We start from the raw sequence: 20,605 nt of genomic DNA, 5'->3' as shown, positions 1-20,605 counted from the left end.
GACTAAGTATAATTATTATTGTCTTGCTGGTTGTATTTGTAACTACTGATTAGTAAACACGTCTTTTGGGGAGTTGGCACATAACCACAATGACCAGTGCCCTGCTTGGGTTGCAGCCCAAGCACAAGGCTGCATCTCCCTGGGTCTGCCAGCAGCTTGGGCTGGAGCACAGGCACAGGGAAGTGCAGGGCAAAGGCATGATGACCACAGGGGGTCATTCCAGCAGCTGGAGTACCAGCACTGCTGTCCTGGTTGGTGTCAGGCTGTAACAGTTAATAATGACAATTAATTGTCTGATTTTTCTGAAAAAAACTACCTTTGTCTGTACTTTGCCTTCCCTTTTCTTCTCTCTGTTTAAAGTGTGAAAATGCTCACAGTGTCATCCTGCCTTCACTCTCATGGTTTGTCATTAAGGTGAATAGTTATAGCTAGTGAGGGCTACTGAGTTGTAGGACCAAATGTATCTACATGGATCTCCTGCTCTGTTTATTGGACCAGCAGATCACCTCACAAGATGTACATGGACTTACACCATGAGCCAAATTCTCCCACCATGCAATGTAAACACACAACAGATCTCCTGAAGGCAGTGGTATAGCGTGGAATTTACACAAATAAGAGCAGCACGTGGTGCTCCAGCAGTGCAAACTGAATTTGGATTTCTAAAATAGTTACAAGGAACGAAGTGTCTGACAGCACTTGCTGTTGAAAGCAATCATTTATTTTCCATACAGGTTACGTCACCAGACTGCCCTCATAATTATGGCCATGAAAAAACAGAGGCAAGGCAGTAAGCTTTTCCTCTTGGGTTCTAAAATAACATCAAATGCCTATAAAGGCCAGAATTTCCAAAGACCTGAGCTCACTGAAAGCCTCTCTCACTGAAAAGTTAGTAGAATAGGTAAGCCAGCCTTATTATGGAAAAATTATCTTTGTGGATTGTATTAATCTAAAGGAGCCCATTTATAACAAAGGAAAAACAGAAAAACACACTCACTCCTATCAGACAGTGTGCAAGGAGCGCCTAGGAATAGATGTCATGGGAGCCTGGATCAGACAATTTCCCCAGGAAGCATAGCCCTGACGTATGCAGAACCTGAGCCCTGCTGCTCAGTGGCTCTCCAGGATTGATTACATGCCTGTCTTAAGAAGCTTTCAACAAAGGAAGCTGCACTGATGTTGAAGTGTAAGGTCAAGCTCTCCTCTTGTGTAGGATGTTGTAAATCAGGAGCTATTCCACTGCCTGCCACAGGGTAACCCCTGATTTACACCTCTCTGGGAGCAGAGCAAGCACCTGGCAAGAAGCTGGTACTTGTCTCATGGTCCTGCCTGGATGTCCCTGCATGGTGGGAGAGGCGCCACAGATGTGGAGGGTGGCCCCAGGGGAGGACTCGCTCCGTGCTGGTACTGCAGGACAGCAAGGACATGGGGAGGCAGGAGGGTGAGCAGCTCTGCCTCTCTCCTGCTGCCGTCTGCACTGACAGGCAGGTGGCACACACTCCTGGGGGGGACACTTGGCCCTGGCACATCTGCCCAGACAGTTATTCAGGCTGAGCTCAGGTTTTGGTGCCTAACTCCAAATTAATGCCAGTTTCCTTCTATTCTCTGCTATATACATATATATATATATAGCGAATTAAAAAAAAAAAAAATAATAATAAAAGAGTCTGGAAAAGAGTGAGGTGTTTTAAATACCACAAAGGGTCTCTCCTGGGCAAGCTAAAACAGAGGTAATGGTCAGCAGCTGCAGGAGTTACTGAGAACTTAAGACTCTGACTGGTCAAGAGGCCTCCTGTGTACAACCCTGCATGAAACCAGGGACAGGCGCCTTATTAAAGCAGTCAGGCTGAAACCTCTGGAGTTGTAGTTAATCACAGCCACGGTTGCTCCCTCCCCACTCACTCAATGGTTTGTAGCACTGCACAAATACAGAACAAATACACTGTTTTATACACGTCTTGATCCCTTTCCCATTGCATGGCAGGTCTGGGGCTTGGCCTTCATCCTCTCTCTGCCTGAGGCAGAGCCTGGCAAGAGCTTGTGCTGTGTTGGGCTCTGTGTGTTGGTGCTGGGCTGAGTGTTGGTGTTGTGCTGTGTATGTTGGTGTTGTGCTGTGTGTTGGTGCTGGGCTGTGTGTTGAGCTGTGTGTGACGCTGTTGGGCTCTGTGTGTTGAGCTGTGTGTCACGATGTGCTGTGTGTGTTGGTGCTGGGGCTGAGTGTTGGGCTGTGTGTGATGGTGCTGGGCTCTGTCTGTTGGTCCCAGGCTGTGTGTGCTGGTGCTGAGCTGAGTGTTGGGCTGTGTGTTGGTGCTGGGCTGCATGTTGGTGCAGGGCTGCGTGCCCCTGTGTAGCGAAGTGCTCATGACTGTGCACGTGGTGTGGCCATGGAGCCTGATTTCTTCGCTTTTTGGAGCTAAGGTTGGATTTTTATTCATTTTCTCAGGGTTGGCATGACAGTGGTCTGGGTTACATCATGGCTCCGTGCCGATTAAAACAACCCACAGTTACAGCAGTGATTTGTCCCCAATGCCCAAAGGGCCCTTTGCTGCCTGGCTGAACCCTGCTGCCAGTCTCAACTGTGTCAAAGCCAAAAACCACTGAGAAGCTCCTGAGGTTTGTGCATCACACTGTTTTTGTCCTTATCGAGGTTTTTGATGCTGCAATTTAATGTCTTTAAACAACTTGGCTGGAGAAGAAAAAAGAAATGCCATTTTAAGCTTAAAGTTGGATTTGTATTTAAAAAGGACATTTTAATTGTTCTGATGTTGCCTTAATCCCTTTTCAAGGAGTGAAAAGACACGTGTGGTGACCCTGCTGGGTTCCCTGTCCTGGAGTTGTGCTGTATTTGATGGATGACTGGGACAGACAAGACCTGGGGCAGTGGCAGGGGTGGTGAGACTGGCCTATTTTCACTCGCTGAGGGGAAACCAGCCCAAAGCTATAAAGTTGTGAAATCTCTTTTTTGTTTTGCTAATATAAAGCTGTGCTTGACTCTGTCCAGCTGCAGAAACATGCTTTGTTTCAAGTTTACAGACTGCTCCTTGTCAACCCTGCTGGCTTTGTATGGCAGCCAGGGAAACAGAATTACCTGGCAGCCCCTTGTTCCTTTCCTTTTCTCAGCCCATAAATTACTATTCTCTCTCACCTATTAGCTGGCTGCACTATTTGCCTAAGCAGTTCCCATTAACCCCCTGTTTGAGCCTTACAATCCTTAATAAATATATATGTTTTCCTGTGCTCTTTCAGGATAGTTGATGATGTCCATTAGCAGTGGGGGACCATGAGGCACAAAAGGCTCAGGACTCGAATCCCAAAGATATTTAGGTGCCTAATGAGGCAGGCAGACACCAGTAGGATTTTTCAAGTGTAGTTAAGCCACGTCTGGGCAGTGGGTTGTGTATTACCACCAGTAGCTGTGCAGATCTGGGAGGATAAGCTGGTTGGTTCTGTACAGCTTGTTGTGGCCAAAAAGGGACTGTGAGTCAGGACCCTTGGTGTCTTAATTTTCCAACCTTAAGAGCCAGTTGGCTCATTCGGGCAGGGATAGCATGCAGCCCGGCAGGTTGGCAGTGGAGGATGAGCCACGGATTCCACCTCTCCTCTGTGCAAGTTCTTTGCTTTACTCAATACCTTGCTCCCACCTCTGGGATGCAGCACACCTGGCCTTGCCATAGGGCTTGGGGTCACACAGAAAACGTGAGCAGGTTACTCTTCTTGGCCAATATTCCTGCCAACAATATCTTCAAAAGTGCCACCTGTGCATCTTGAAGAGCAGGTGGAGTCCTACTCCTGCTTCAAACCTCCAGTTATTTACTCGGCTAAGGTTTTTGGCCTGTGACCTGTGCTACACTATTAATATTAATACAGCAAGTACCCAGACAGATAGCAGGGGAAAGAAGACCTGTGGAGAGACAGCAGCAGAAAGGGACAAATTTGAGTTTTGATTCACCTACAGAGGAAGCAGGAGGTTGCTGTTCGCAGTGGGAAGGATATGAAACTGCTTCACCATTCTACCCCCTGCTTCATCTTGCAGACATGTCCATGACCGGCTGGTTTAGAAACTCAAACCTGACACCTCTTGAGCTTCTAATGGATGGTTAATGTACCCAAGATGTAGTGAGACACCACCTGCAACCGTGCTTGTCCTGGCATGAAATCAGGCAGAGAGACTCTTTTCATCTTCTTGCACCTTGAGATCTGATCCCAGAATAATGTTTCCATTTTAATTGTCTGTCAATTGGTAATTTTATTCCTGTTGTCAGCATCCATAATAAGCATGAGAAGTTTTGCCTCTGGCTGTAGCAGTATTTATAGGTGTAGTACCTCTTGTCCACATCCTCAAATCATCCTCAAACTTAAACTCTGAGCTAAAGAGCAAATATATTCTTTGTGTATTTTATGCAGTGCCCAAACAATGAGGCCCTGGTCTCTAGATGCTACCATAATACTACTAATAAATAATAGCTCAACACTGAGATTAACACTGCCACACAGAGACCTTCTGATTTGGTACATTAACTTTTTATTCTTTTCATGCTGTGAATGTAAGCTGTAGCTGGAGATAAAAAGTGCTGCGAAGATTACTGTAAGTACTCTGATCTTCTGAACCCTGAATGAGGGTCGCTGTTGTATAATAAATTGCATTAAAATATAAATGAAAAGAAATAATGTACAATTTTTCCAGCAAGAATTATTCACAAGAAGCCTCATGGAAGAAATGACTGCATTAGCTCCAATAAAAGCCATTATTTCTTTCAGGTGGCTGCTTGAATCTTTGCTAATTGTCTGAAGAACCTATATCAGCACCCGATGTGATATTCAGGGCTGCTGAGACCCCACTTTGTCTCAGTGATTTTGCAGAGCTGAGAGAGGGTTTGTTTCCCTCATTAGAGCAGCTAAAGCAATTCTGCTTCATAATAAAATTATTTTCTCCTATTCACCAGAGTGTAAAGATCTGCCAGGCCAGATGATTCACAGCAGTATGGCTCTTTCAGTTCCACAGGAATGATCCTTGGTCCCATAGGACTTAAGAGAAAGATCCTCATTGATTGCTGCAGTGGAGGTTCCTGCTAACACCACGAGTGTCAGTTGGTTTTAATCCTGCCCACAAATGGCAATTTTCTCTAACAATAGGAAAGAAAAGTGCATTTGTAACCCAGTTTCTCTTCTTCCCACCATGACATATTTAGGCAAACTGACTATGGCAGTGTGTTTTCTTTTTTATTATAAAGATTAACACCTCAGAATAACAAGATTAGATCATTTTTTCCCTACAAAATGGTTAAGGGAAATTTGAATTAAACCAGAATCAATAAAGCATGAACTTTGGAGAACTCAAAGCTCCTCTCAGTTCCTTGAGCCGTGCAGTGGCAGCCTCTGCTGACAGAGGCTTGAATCCAACAAGAAGGTCATCACTAACACCTGATAGTGGAGAATTTCCTCCAAATTATTGGATCAACTGGCCTTTAGAGAAACAGAAATCAGTAAAGCTCTGGTGAGCAGTGGTGCCTGGAACAGCTTGCCAACTCATTGGTTGCCGATTGTGCACAAGCAGTCACTGCTGTTGACAATATGACAGCAATACTAACATGGAAATCAAGCAAAAATATGTTCTGATCTAAACAAATGCACTATTCTAAAGAGGAAAGGCTTTCAAAATGCTGATCTTTCTGCAGGATCTCTAGCTGGTCCTGTGACCTCAAGACTCTTTGCCATTCAGCAACTGCAGTCTGCTGTCTGGAGCTTGTCCAAATTTTGAAGCTACCTCCTCTTTGTTGTGGGATGACAACTGAGAGGGGCTGTGCTGTGCTTTCAAAATTCGCAGTTATTCCACTGTGAGTAGGAAATGCTGGCTTCCTGTCCTGCCCTGTCAACTGCTGTGACTCTTGAACTATGGAACAAAGAGTATTTCTGAATGGAGCATGTATTAACTCTGCTGTGACAGCCTGTCTCTGCTGCGCTCATTCGCATACTTAAAATGATGCTTAAAATAATTCTTACATGCTGAATTGTGATTCAGACACTACTGTAGTTAAAGCTTCACATGTGTGGACCTTGACCACAGAAGCAGTGTGTTTGGGAGTCCACCTTGCACAGTTTTCCTTTTGCTGGTAAAACTGTTTGATGCCAAGATGCTTTTGCCTTTACAAGGTATTTTAACTTTAACCACTTCACTCCTGCAGTCTCAGCTGCCTGAGTTGTGTCACTGGAGTTCTTCCGGGATTTAAATGAAACCTCAGCCCTTCACAGAACTTCAAAGCACAGAGCAAAAGCAAAGCACTTAATAGGTATTAGTCTAAAGGGTCCTTCTCTTTTACAAGCTATATTTATGCATTTAACAGATAATTTTCTATTGCAGTTTGCAATAGGAAGTGTACTGGAAGCTTATGCTTTTGTGTGCTATTTACTTTAAGAGGATTTTCTTCTATTTCTCCTAATTTGTGGCATTGTTCTACTAAAATTAATTCCACTAACAGTTCGGGTAATTCAGTGGATATTACTAATTTCCATTTGTTTGGTTCTTCTAATCCAAATACTCCAGTTCTCTTAAAACCTTTATGTTCTATGCAAATTAAGTATAATACACATGAGAATGAGTTTGCCTTTCTGTGAAATGCAGCTATTTCTCAAATAAAACATACTAAGTGCTTCTAATATTTGCACAGAGAAGATAAGGGGTTTTTTTTCCTACCTAAATATAGAATCAGAAAATACCTGCTACTAATTTTCTCTGTCTTTGAAGACAAGGAATCAGTATGTGTCTAGTGGTGACAGCAGCTGTGTGTATTTATGTACATACACATATTCAGGTATATATATGTATGCATCAGTTGCCAAGTGCCAGGTTTTGGTGACAGCAGTGCTGTGTATGCAAACCCAGGTATCCGAAAGGGAGATATCATCTGCCTGAAATCACAATAACAAGTATTCAGTCAGTGTTTCTGAAAATGCTTCCTAAAATACAATTGCTATTTCCAGCCCTTGGGAGTCGCAGGATCCAGAAATACAAGAAGCCTCTTATATAACTCACCTTATTGCTATTGTGAGCCAAGCAGCAAGGGGCAGATTTTTTTTTTTTTGGGTGCTATATGTGTTTTATTTGGTGACACGTTACTTGATAAAGAAACGATTAGGCTAATTGAGGGAAAAGCTGGACAGAAATAGGTTAAAGAGGTCTTAAAGTACAGCTTAAAAGAATTAAATCTAGCGGTCTTTATTTAGCAGAGACAAAAATAAACATCAGGTTAGCAAACAAAGGACAATGACAGGAAACAAAGGGTGTAAGTGGCACTGTGCTAGAAAAACAAAAGAATCACTGATATATAATATCTTTTCTAATATCTAACTCATAAAAGGAAAATAAATGTACACATGTAAACATACAGACATACCTATGGACTTTGATGTTTAACACTGCATTGTCCTTTCCATTTTATCTGTCATGATAGCAACTGAAAACAGGAAGAGAAAATTATTATGTGGTAAATGGGCATAGATCATCTTTAACTTGACCTATGAGCTCGATTTAAAGATGCAGATTCCCCACCTCCACTTATTTTTTTTCTCCAGAATAGTAGGAAAACAAGTTAACATTATTATCAGGTGTTGTTATGATCCCAAATTGCACTTTGATATCATCAATCTCATAATACCTTCGTTCCCCCTGGCATCTCAGTTCACATATGTATTTATTATTTGTATTACCATAGTGCAGCAAAACCCTGGTGTGTAATCAGGGTCAACAATTGTATACTTTACAAAGTATGAAATGAGAGAACTGAGGAATATGGGCAGGACATGCAGCATAAAGACCGGTGACCCTCTATTGTAGACATTACAGGAAGGAAAAGTTTTAAGGAGAGGTTTCAAGGAAAACTACCAGTAACTGTTGGGCTGTTTATAGGATCCTTGGAAATAAAAGGCAGCCAAAAGAATGCACAAAAGAACCTGTTTAAAAGTATTACAAGTGGGCTGTGAAAACTGGCACTGTGAGCTGACTGGAGCTGCAGTCAAATGTCAGCAGGGAATGGAAATGGCAAGTAGACACGCTGCCAAGGCCTTCCAAAGTAAAGACAGGTAGGTAAGGATCCACATGATAGAGTAGGCTGAGCCAGCACACGGATGAAAAGAGTGGAATAACACAGTGAGAATGACAGACTAAGAAAAATGGTCACTGTAGCAGTGTTCTCAATAAGTATGAGTAAGACAAGGTTATATTTTTCAAGGCCAAGAGAAAGGATGTTGCAGTAATTGAGATTTGAGAAGATGGGAGTTTTAGCTGTATGGACAGATTTAGACATAGTCTGACCATAAAGGGCTAGGGAAAGGTCTGAGTCAAAGATGATTACATACAGGCAGATAATAGCGTCATAGATAAAGTAGAGAGTACTTGTGGGAAAAGGTTTGACACTATTTTAACTGTACTGAGCTGAAAATGACATTAGCATTGTCAATTAACCAGTTTTTATCCAGATGGTCCAGGGATTGGAGGCTGGAGTATCTGTGTGCTGTCTGGGCTGATTGTAACGAAGGCACCATATCCTGCAATACAACAGGACGAGGACCAGGCTCAGAAATACAGAGAGAGCCTAAACATCCCTGAAACCCACTCATGTCCCACATTATTAACAAAATGTTAATAATTTATGCTCTTGTAGATCCAAGGAGCTATCGGCTGAATCATCAGTCAGGGGACTAAGCACATTTCTTCCACTTCACATCACCTTTGGGTGCCTGACCACACACGTGTGGGACTCACAGGACATTTGTGACTGCATGCAGTGGAAAGTGAAGTCCCACAGAAGAGTCATAAGAAGGTACTAGAGGTACAAGCAAAAGTTTTTTAGGAAAGCAAGTCAATCTGCAGTGAGGAGGCATAGCTGGGGAAAAAAAACTGAGTGGAAAAGGTCATTTGAGCTGTGGTCAAATGTACACATTAGCTGGGGATAAAGCACGGAGTGGCTAGCGCAGCGACCCAAGGAGAAAGGTCTGGTTAATACTGACTGGAAGCTAGAAGGCATGTAAGAAACAGACCCTGAAAAATGTGCCAGTAGGTGTCTTAGAAATGTAGGAGGAAAAAAAAAGGACAGGTCAGTCACTGAACAGAGGTGGAGAGTATTTCACTTGACAGATTCAGGTGGAATAATAGTTGTGATCATTAAAGGTCATATGAGCAAGAGGCTGTTTGAGATTTTGTCTTTTGAAAGAAATGCAAAGGGCATAAGCCAGGTTGGAAAAAATCTAGGACAAAATTGATGGAAATAAATTTATGAGAACATTTGTGGAGAGCACTTTTAGTGATCTGAGTCATGAGGTGTCAGAAATGAGTAAGGAAAAAAATCCTTCTAGTTCTCATGACAGAGAAAAGCCTTTAAAATGTGATTTGAATGAAACCTTGACAGAATGATCAAATACAAAGAATTCTCTGTGTGTATACAGACATGTACATATAGACCTGTACATACATACATACATACATACATACATACATACATACATAAATAAATATATATATATATATATATATATATATATATATATATATGAAGCAATACATTATTTATGACTGGAAATACCACACTGGAAGACATCAAAGCAAGACTTCAAAACTGCATCAGTGGATGTTTTAGCTAATCTTTGGTGAGAGAATGATGTCAGAGGCAAAGGTGTATCATACCAGAAGACAACAGACAAGACTGCTTGTGTGAGGGGAGGTGAATACTTCATCTCCTTTTGCTCACTGCTTACATCTGCTGCTTATTAATGTAAAACACACGGTTCCATGCTTATTGTAGAAAAATATTTTTCACTCCAAAAACATTTTTTTTCTGTCATAAGAGGCACCAGCCCAGTTCCCCTGTGTTTCTCTGGTTTTGATTTTCTTAAGTTTTTGGAATTCCAGATGTAAATTGTTGATAGTAAAGATGACACCTAAAAGTAATGTGCAAAATTATTGTCAAAATTACTGTCTTGTGGCTTCTTCTGAAAGTACTTCTTGCCTGGTACAAATGCATGGTTCACCTCAAAGAGCCTTTAGCTCAGAGTCAGCTCTTCAGATGACGCAACTATTTGTTCATAGAGAACAAATAGCTGCCAAAATTAAACTGGAGGAAGACTTTTTTCAAGAAGACATGGAAAAGCAGAGGTGATATGGTATGTTTGATGTAGTTGTTGGTACGATGCAGGGGATGATCTTCCCCCAAAGGAGCCAATGCTGGCGCCGCACAGGTGCAAGGGGAGCACTGCTAGGTCTGTGAGATCTGCTTAAATTGAGTACGGAGCTCCTAATTGCTCACAAAGGAACCAAACCCAAGGTTACTTCTTGTATTATTTTTTTTCTTTGATCAGCTCTTCTGTGGTATCCGGTCATACGGGCAGGGAGGAATTGTCCTTCCACTGATGAGAGATCAAGTTAGTGTTAGCCGCACCACTAGAGAAGCTGCACACTGCTGTATTTTAACTCAAAAATATGTTTTGTGATATCAAAAAGGCTTGGCAATATCACAAATCCTCTTTCCCTGAGAGCAGAGAGCATCAGACCACAGAAGGTGCCCCGATCCCCACTTGCTCTCCAGATACACAGCTGCTCCCTGTACAGGGCCAACGGGCCATTTTATGGACAATTTAAATTTCATTTTAATCTTACATTAATGATACCCCTGCCATTTACATCACCAATTCTTTTACTTCTTTTAGCATTCTTATCGCTTACTCCTTTTATTATAGTGTTCAGGGGTGTCCAGTGGGCATCCAGAAGGCTTGGGGTGTCTCTGATGACTCCATCAGCGTGAGCTGGCCGCACGCCCTTTTCTTCCCCTCCCTTTTCCCCGGGTGTTTCCTTCGGGACCGCTCTGCGGGGCGGGGACGGCGGCGGCCACAGCCCCGAGCGCCTCAGGGGCCCCCATTGAGGCTCCGCCCGCCCTCACGGCCTGCGGGGGCCGCTCCGCCCCGCCCCTCCGGGAAGCCCCGCCCGCAGCGCTTGGCCCCGCCCCGGAGCCCGCCCCGCCCGCAGCGCTTGGCCCCGCCCCCGGAGCCCGCCCCGCCCGCAGCGCTTGGCCCCGCCCCCGGAGCCCGCCCCGCCCGCAGCGCTTGGCCCCGCCCCGCCCCGGAGCCCCGCCCCGGAGCCCGCCCCGCCCGCAGCGCTTGGCCCCGCCCCGCCCCGGAGCCCCGCCCATCCCCTCCACAGCCCCGCCCCTCGGCCGCAGCTCCCGGCAGCCCCCGCGGCGTGGGGCGGGCGCGGACCCGTCACGTGAGCGCGGCACTGGGGCCCGTGGCGGCGGCGGCGGCGGCGGCGCGGTGAGCGTGGGTGAGTGACGGAGCGGAGCTGGGACTGTCGGGGAGAGCCGGTGCGGGGCCCGGGAGAGTCCGTGCGGGGCCGCTGTGTGTCGTAGGGGCCCGGCGGTGTCGGTGCGGCGCCCAGGCGTTGTCGGGTGCGGGGCCCGGTAGTGTCGGTGCGGGGCCCGGGCAGTGTCCGTGGGTCTGGGGAGTGTCGGTGAGGCCCAGCGGCTGGCGGGGCTCGGTTGCCCGGGCTGTTTGTGGCCGCTGGGCTCCGGCTTCTCCTGGCTCACGCCCCGGTGTGCAGCATCCATCCGGGAGCGAGGCGTTGCTGAAGTGTCGGGGCTCAGCGAAGACGCCTCTGAAGTGTAATTTTTACCTTTCCTGTTAAGTCGTCTCCTGTGATGTGAGAGTATCCCGAGTGCTCTTGATTCGCCTTCAGACCTTTAAGCCGCTGTCGCGTTCATTTCTGACTGGCTTAAATTTTGTTCTGAGGCATGTTACTTCTTTCAGTGTTCACGGCTGAAAAGCTGAAACCTTCCATTTCAGAGCAAACTTTTTAGTTGATTTAAAGCATGAAATGATTCTTGAAGATGACAGACTTTCTGCTTGCTGATTTTTGTGTTGTGGCAATCAAAAGGCATGTTTTCTGCTTTGTGTAGTTGGTGGGTTTTGGTCTGTTGGTGTGGGTTTTTTTCAGCTGTACGTGTTTTAAGAGCGTAAGAAGGGTATTACCTTTTTTCACAGCCCCGTTTTTCCTAGTGCTATAGAAAGCAGCATAGGCAAACTCGGTGTTCAGTGTTCTGTCGTGGGTCAGTAGATTGGCTGCCACAATAGGCACTGACAAAAACTGAATGTTTAAAAAGTACCTTGGCTCTATGGCACAGCTCCTTCTCTGGGGCAGGAATTGTGCCCATTGCTTGCTAGTGGCCATACCTTTGTTCATCATTAGCCAGATTTGAAGGACCAGGTATCTCATGTTACAGAAATAGTATGAGGTAAAACCAGAACCTCTTCCCTGCTATAGGTTTCTTTTTAAAGTTAATTTGTGGTTTAGGTGGTTAAAAAAGTTAGGCTGTACAGTTATTAACAGAGTCTTAATACACGGAACTTCTGGCCCTGCAAGTGTCCCAGGAGATGAGCTATAGAGCTGTTTTCAATAAAAAGTAGAATTTTCCCTTTTTGCACTGTTTATCATTCTATGCTTGGTCAGAAGTAAACTCAGAGAAAACACACTTGCCAAAGAGATGGGCATGTAGCACCATCAGGGTTGATCAAACCCTAGTGCTATTGTATTCCTGTATGTAGAGTTACAGAGTTAATTACCGATAGCTAATTTAGAGTGCACGACTGATTTAATGAGAAGTGACTGTAAAACTGTAAATATTGTGTGTGTTGTTTTAAAGGACACAACATACTAATTTTAATTTCTCTAAGAACTTGAATCGGGTAGAAATAAGTTTTTTGTTTCATGGTCTGTTCCTTCTGACTTTGCCAAGTTACATGGCAACTTTCGTATGAAAGTCATTCCTAGGTGTATTTGGGAAAAGAAACTGACTTAGCAACATTTTAAAACCAGTTCTTAGAATTTTAGAAGAGAAAGTTCTCAATTCCGTGTATTTGATGCCAAACCTCCTGACATAAGGCAAAGCATAAAAAGAACTAGTACTGTTTGTTTCCTTTCTCCAGAATGTTTTTAATAGCAACTATTCTGGGATTTTGCTTCCTTTCTGAAGTTTTTAAAAGTAATGGCAATTGAAGTTTTATGGCAGTGCTAATGTCTTCCTACCTGTTCCATTCCTGTTAGGGGCCAATTACAGCACAGAAGTCAAATGTTGTTGGAAAGTTGAAGGAATGAACACAGTTTTCCTGCCATCTGACACTGAAGTGGGCATCTGTATTTTATACAACTGAAATGACTTGTTAAATCTGGAGACTTCTGAGCAAGCGAGAACAAAAGTAAGTGCCTTTAAGTAGACTGTGGTACACTTTTGTGTAAGATGGGATCTGGTTTTTTCCCAGTGATATTGAAGTAACTGGTGCACAACGTTTTTGCTGTGTTGTTGCATGTACTGTGTGGAAAGGCTCTACAGCAGAGACTGGGATGTGACTGGACCCATCAGTGTGGAAAGGATCCAGCGAAGTCCCTGCCTGTTGCTTGAAAGAGAGCACCCCCAGAAGTGTGGTGCTACCCCGTGAATGACTTAGGCAGGGTAGTCCCAATCTCCCCTTTCTCAGGGATGGAAGCAAACATTGATTTGTAAATGACTTCATCATAGTCTTTGACGTCATAGTGTACTTAGTCTACTTTTTTAAGCACAGACCAGCTCAGAATGGTACTTTCTCTTTGGCATTATGTAGTGGAAGAGGGAGCTAAACAGCTGATGCAGAGGAGGAGTCTGATGGGTTGTACATGTTCTTAAAGGAAAGTTGGGAGGAAAGTCTGAGTAGGGGATGTAGTTTTAACTGTTACAGTGTCATTTTTAAATACAGTATATCATTATGTAACAGATACAATTTCCATTTCTCTTGTGGAATCATCAGTTAAATCTTTAGCAATAGAACTACAGTGGCCTAAGGGGATATCTTTCAAGAAGAATGAGCAGGGAGCAACTGAAGGCTTTCTTAATAGAAAACTTGGAAGCTGTTTGCTATCCCATAGGCTTTCCTGTCAAGTGCATCAGCTTTTGACAATGTGGGAGGTATGCATTCCCTGCAGGGGATGCAAAGTAGTGAAAATAGACTGGGTGGGTTTAGAAAGCCACAGATCAGCCTTCAGGCACAGGTTTCCTACAGATGTAATGTTGATTCTAGAGGTAATCTGACAAATGGTTCCTTAAAAAACCCACTCACTTCTGTCATGCCACCTAATCTAGCTTGATTTAACTGTTAGAGGGAAAACCACTACTTTGATCCACTCACAGGACTGAACTTCCACTTTAGAACTCTGCTACCAGATTGAATATTAAGAAGCAGTCCAGGGAAAAAGATAATCGTGGCAAGGGAAAGGTGATACACATAAAACAAATACAAGATTAGCAATAAGTGGGTACAAGTGGACAGAAATGATTGTTAGCATAAATTGCAAGGAATAGGACTCTTGACAATTGCTGGTAAACAGGCCCTAGCAAATAATTACACTTCTTGCTACTAAAAAAGGTGCTTTTTTTCTTAGTAATGGTGATATAAAGCAGGAAAAATACCTATCAGATCCATGATGGCATGTGTTCCACTGTGTCACTTCTCTTTGTGAGAGGACTTGTAATTCTCTTAAAAAAAGCTTGCCAGGATAAAAGCTAGGATATCACTCTAAGCTATATTTTCAATGTAATTTGAAAGGAGGAAGCAATTGGGTTAATAATTAGAAAAAGTAATGTTAAAGACCTTTATGTTAGGTCTTGTTGGAAATTGTGATTTATTTTGAATAAAGGGTGAGAGTAAAATTCCTTGAAACATTAAGACACTAAAACAAAAGACTTCAAATGCTGACAGGAGAAATATCAATCAAGACAGATCTGAGGATTTTTTTGCTTCCTCCAGCTATTCTTTATTCAATACCTGACTTCCATGTACAAGCTACAAGAGGCTTTTCTTTTTAGGAGCGTTATACATAGAAGTGTATAGCATCTGGTGGCACTGAGAGATTTTCTGCCAAGCTGTTTCTTTTGCTGCCATTTGTAGATTTCCACTGTCAGGATACCAGTTTTTGTTAGTGCAAGATCTTCCTTCTAATATCCTGAAAACGCCCTTCTACAGTGAGCCTGTAAAATCTGAGTGGGGAGGCAAGTGATGCACTTGTAATTTGTTTGGTGAATTAGCAGTCACTTGACTGTTGTGAATTTTGTTTGTATTTGTTTGTGTTGAATCCTTTGGGGACAATGACTTGTCCTGTCAAATGCAGGGCACATTAGAGAACAAGACAATGCTTTTTCTGGGAGAGGGAGCGTTTCTGGCTCTTCGCAAACAAATTCAGCAGTCTGTGTTGAGTTGTGCAGCTGCTGTACAGTCTAGCAGAGAATTGGCAACAATTCTGGAGTGCATCTTTCTTAGGGATGGAAAGCCTGGTGGAGAATTGGTGCTGAGCAAACAGCTTCAGATTGAGAGGGTTTTTGTGATACTTTTTTTGTAGGATACAGTTTTTTTGATTTAACTGACTTGGAAACTTTGGTGCAGAAGGGCAAGTAGATTCTATGTGGACAGTATTCCATGGAAGTTTGCACTGCTGGCATGCTTTGTGTGTTCTGGTTACAACTTGAATTGGGAAGGCTTTCAAAGAGACTTGAAAGCTCATATGATTTCCCTGGAAAAAGTAGATTTAGTAAGTACATGTGAATAGGGAATGTAATTTTGACACGAGCGGAGAAGACCAACTGGTGTCACAGTCCAGTCTCAGATCAGTAGAATCATGAGGATCCGCTCAAGCAAAGGTGAGGGCTGTGGCCTCCATTACTAAGAGGTTATGCTTGGAAGAATTTTAGACTGTGTAACTGTGATGGTAAAGAAGAAATAGGAGATTCTGTGGTCTACCAATCGCGATAAGAGAGCACGAACAACATTATGGTTAATGATCATGGACTGGAATATCTCTCCTATGAAGACAGGCTGGGAGTCAGGGATGTTCAGCCTGGAGAAGAGAAGGCTCCAGGGAGACCTTGTAGCATTTTCCAGTACCTAAAGAGGGTCTAGAAGAAAGATGGGCGCAAGCTTTTTATCAGGGCTGTTTGGATAGGACAAGGGTGATGGTTTAATGTGAAAGAGGGTCACTTTAGAGTAGTTAAAGGAAAAAGCTTTCCACAGTGAGGATGGTGAAACATTGCCACAGGTTGCCCAGACAGGATGCCTCATCCCTGGAAACATTTGAGGTCAGGGTGGACAGGGCTCTGAGCAACCTGATCTACTTAAAGATGCCCCTGCTCATTGCAGGGGGATTGGACCAGATGACTAGAGATCCCTTCCATCCCCAGGAGTTTTGCTTCTAAATCCCCCCTGCATCGGTATCTTTCACTGTTGCAGGAAGTTGTTGTTGGGTTTATATCCTTAGGAAATATGTATCAGCAAGTATTTCTCTGGTGGGGATTTTCTGTGGGGTTTTAGTTGTTTGCATATTGTACCTTTTTTGAAACTGGAATGCTCTGCTTTGTGCTAATTTTTTGTAGCATTGTAACTTTGGAGACTTCTGCTACCTTATTTTTGTTTCTGAGTGTTGTTCCTTGTTGTAAAATATAACTGGTTAAATGAGTTTGAAAGAGATGTATTTATTTCTGTGGACTTGGTTGTTGCTCTGTTGTCTCGCTATGTTTCATTCTGTTTGATTGGTGCTGTTTCATTAGGGGCAGCTGATGTCTGGAAAACTGCCTTCATTGCCTTAGATTTTTCTTGTGACTTGTTTCGTACCCCTGTACAACTTTATATCTTGTCCTAAAATTTTATTAACCTTTAGTAAGATGAATGACTACTCTGACTTCATTAGATTAAATACCTATTTATTAGTGTTAAAAATGCTGATGCTTATTTTGGTGACCCTGATAACTTAGATGCTGTTGTTGGCTTGACACTTCAGGACTGCTGCTTTTCCATATATATTTTATGAAGGACTTCTGTTCTTTTCTGCTTAATACTTAGGGTGCAATACTTTTTTTTTTCCTTTTTCCTTCATGGTTGTCCTAGCTTGACTTTGATACTGTCTTAGAAATTCCTAGAGTTCTGCTCTAGTATGAATGTTATTTCTGAAATCCTACATATTTTGTATTATCTATTCTGTGCAGTTGTGGTTCTGACAGACATGCCTTTGGTTTTAGGACTTTGTATTTTATACTTTTAATTTTATTATGGGAAACACAAGGCAGTATATTCATACTGGCTCTGTATGTTACTATAGCAAAGAAAACTCTACCAGCATGCCTTTCAAACATTGCTCTGTGTCTCTTCGTTCCCATGAATCCTAGGAAGCACAAGTATAAATATCATGTTTAATGAAAATACAGATTCCAAGTAGTTTAATTGTTATTGTAAGATCACTGGAGCCTCCATTTCTTGATAGTGTTACTATATTAAGTTCTGATAACTTTAACAAAGCTTTGTTTATTAGCTCAAGTTAAATCCAGTAAAATTGCTTTGTCTTCTTGCTATTCTCGATTGAGGAATGAATGTTCAGCTATTTGTAACTGCAGAATAACACAAATCACAAATCTGATTTGTTTTAAATTTGCAGAGTGACTCTCTTTTCAGCTGCTGTCAAGTGTGAGCTTTGTATGGTTATCAATTTTTGTGCAAGTGTAGAAATACACGAGTGATATTGGGGAATAAAATGTGCTTGCAGTGGAAAACTACTTGAAAGATTTCTCCCTGTGTGGAAGGACTACTGCTGCTCTGCGATAATGAGAAAGTTGTAGCTATTTTAAGACTGTGGTGGAGTAAGTTCTTTGAATTGTTCATGGCAATATTGCTTTGGGAGGCTGCCAGAAGCTGCTTCTACAGTTAGACAGAAAAAGAAATAATATTAAAAAAGTAAATATTTCATGTTCGTTTTAAATGTTTTTGGAAACTTGTTTTCTCTTGATACAGTGAAGTTCACTTCCTTAAGGGTGTGTCCTTGTTTGATGGGTACTTTTAATGAGAACTTAATCTTGTCTGTTGTCTGAAGATCACAGAAGCATAGCATAATCCAAATTGGTAGGGTCTTCAGGAGGCCTCTAGTTCAACCCCGTGCACAAAGCAGGATCAGACCTAGTTGCTCAAAGCTCTTTTCAGCTGGGTGTAACAAAACCTCTGAGGAGGAAGACTGCAACCTCCTTGGTCCCTGTTTTCACAGCCTGACTGCCTTATAGTGCAAAAGAAGGGGTTTGTTGTTCTTTTTCCCTGAAATCAAGCTGGAATCTAGTTTGTTTTGATTTCTCTTGTATCTTGTCACTCACCACTACCCTGGCTGTGCCTTCTCAGCAGCTACCTCAGAGATAGCAGTGGGCAGCTGTGAGGTCCCACTGAAGCTGTCTCTTCTTCAGGCTGAACGGTTCCCAGCTCCTTCAGCCTCTCACTGTAGGGCAGGTGCTCCACGTTCTGTTCCTCTTGGGAAACCTCAGCTGAACTTGTTGCAATTTATCAATGCCTGCCTTGTACTGGTGTCCAACACTGACACTGTTCTAAATGCTGTCTAATGAGTGCTCTATAATTAATTACTAGGACATAGTTTACTTACGGAAATGTGGGTGGTTATAAATATGCTTATTAGTATTTGGGATTTTTAAGTATGACTGGATTTCAAAACAAAATTTTTGTAGCATTAGAAGAATTCTTCCACTTGCATATTGATGAAATTTACTGACACTAATTTTAGTGAAAATGTTTGATGGATTTAAAAAATACCATAACAGATAACACCTTATCTTCATTACATATTTATTCAACTTGATTAGCTCTGAATAAGTCTGATTTGCATCATTAAAATGTTGGAAATGAAACAGAGTAGTTGGTTGTAATTCTAGAGTGTAGTTTTCTATAGAAATTGAAGTCAGATAATGAATTTATTCTCACTGTAAAGTATGTTTAAAGAAGTGGGTCTCATGGAGAGTTGGGGGAATCTTAGGCAAAGTAAATTTGCATACACAGAAATATAAACAGCTGATGCAAGACCACACACATCTTGTTTGCTTGAAGTGGCCTGGGCAGGTGGCAGCGTGGAGGGAAGGGAAGCTCTGTCCTGCTGTATTGTCAGGTTCCTCAAGGAAAATTTTTTCTGAGAACCTGAAAGGATCTCTGCCTGTTTCTTTTAACTTTTCCACATCTCAGTGTGAATTACATTCAGTGTTCTGGATTATTTCAGAATCTTAACTCACCTCATGTAATGCTCCTATGCAGCTCAAATTTAGTGAATGTGCGGGAAGGGGAGGAAATAATACAGAAGGCACAGGAGCGTGCAGAAGGCTTTTGAAACACTCGGTGCTGTTCCCTGTGTGAGCAGCAGGAGCACGCTGCGATTGGAAGGCATAAGGAGTGTCCAAACAAGCTTCTGTTTTTCTGAGCTTTGGCAGTGGGCTGGCTCTGAGGTGAGTGTCCAGGGTCCTGGGTGGGCTCCTGTGGCCTCTGCTGAGCTCTTCCTGTGGCTTTGCTGCTGGCGTAGCTGTGGTTGCAGGATCAACAGCCAGCTTGGGTGTGCTGGTACCTGCTGCAGTCAGAATCTCCATTTTGCAGTGCAGATCTATTCAGGGTTGTCACATCCTTTAAAAGTCATTTTTGTAGGGCTTGTTTGTGCTCTCTTGTCTCTTGTGGTTGGTGCAGCCTTAATTTAAATGTACATGAGCTCCAGTTAAAAGCTCCAGTTACTTAGTTTCTTCTGACATAGGAAAACTGGGGTTGCTGTGCCTTTGTATCACCTGGCATTTCTCACTTAAAATATGAAAAAAAGCCACTTTAAAGGGAAAAATTTTTAAAACAACCTTCTGAGTAAATATGCCTTTTATCTTTATAAAACCTTAAACTTCTATAAATTACAGAAAGTAATCTGAACAAATACTGGATTTTGACAAGTTGGCATAGCAATATAGCAAAAATTGAATTTACCTCAAGTTGATAGTATGTAAGATATTGCAAGGAAGGAAAAGCTGTGCAAATACTGTCTCTTAATACTTTATGGTCAAAATATTAGTCTCCAGTATTGCAACAGTATTTCTGTGGAGGGTAGTTGAAAGGACAGTGATTTAATTTTGATTGCTAATAGATTTTCATTTAAATTGTGGCTGTTGCACTAAAATGATTTCAGGGCCCTTGTTTCAGTGTTCGGAGAAAGATGAGATAGCTGGAGACCAGAAGGGAAGAAATAACTTCTGTGTGATAGGGTAACACAGGCTCTGTGGCATTCAAAAGTTTTTTTTTCTTCATTTTTTCAACTGAATGTGTGTTCCTTTTTAATTTTTTAAATTTTTTTTTTTTTTTTTTGTGGAGGGATGTGATTTTTTACTGATAAGCTGTATCACTGAATATTACAGTTTTAAACACAATGTCATGTTTCCTGTGTTCTTAATGAGATATGAAAGAGTTGGGTAACAAGCCCATGGAACTTCAGGGTGTGGTTTTCCACTTTATTCCTGCACAGACACACTCCTGTACTGCTAAAGTGGTGTCAAAGCATTTTGCCTCTTGCAGTTTAGTGTGTCACGGTCAGCCCACTGTTACACAGGAGCGTGGGCTGCTTTGTCGTGATGCAGAGATCTGGCCAAACTTTCCAGTGTTGAGAGGGGAGAGAAAGTGCCTTCAAAAGACTACAAATCTGTGCAATAGAAATGACAACTGTGTAGTCTGTAATCGTCCTCCCCCCCACTCTCCCAAACAAGCAAAC

At 42.7% G+C, this 20,605-nt stretch overlaps 1 protein-coding gene across 3 annotated transcripts in view; it reads left to right on the top strand.

Annotated features, from left to right (window-relative positions):
* The first annotated feature begins 11,220 nt into the window (after positions 1-11,220).
* MTM1 (myotubularin 1) overlaps positions 11,221-20,605 on the top strand; it is a 42,844-nt gene continuing 33,459 nt past the window's right edge. For 2 of the 3 annotated variants that reach the window (XM_069015439.1, XM_069015437.1), the window contains exons 1-2: positions 11,221-11,305; positions 13,082-13,233. The gene's annotated coding sequence lies outside the window, so the exon portion shown is untranslated. Of the gene's footprint in view, positions 11,306-11,624; positions 11,643-13,081; positions 13,234-20,605 lie in introns of those variants that run through there. The other variant, XM_069015438.1, reaches the window with a different exon arrangement.

The sequence above is a fragment of the Aphelocoma coerulescens genome, chromosome 4A (assembly GCF_041296385.1).
Source record: "Aphelocoma coerulescens isolate FSJ_1873_10779 chromosome 4A, UR_Acoe_1.0, whole genome shotgun sequence".
In the NCBI taxonomy this organism is placed as follows: Eukaryota; Metazoa; Chordata; class Aves; order Passeriformes; family Corvidae; genus Aphelocoma; species Aphelocoma coerulescens.
The sequence above is the reverse complement of the archived record's forward strand: the minus strand, read 5'-3'. Positions and strand labels throughout refer to the sequence as shown.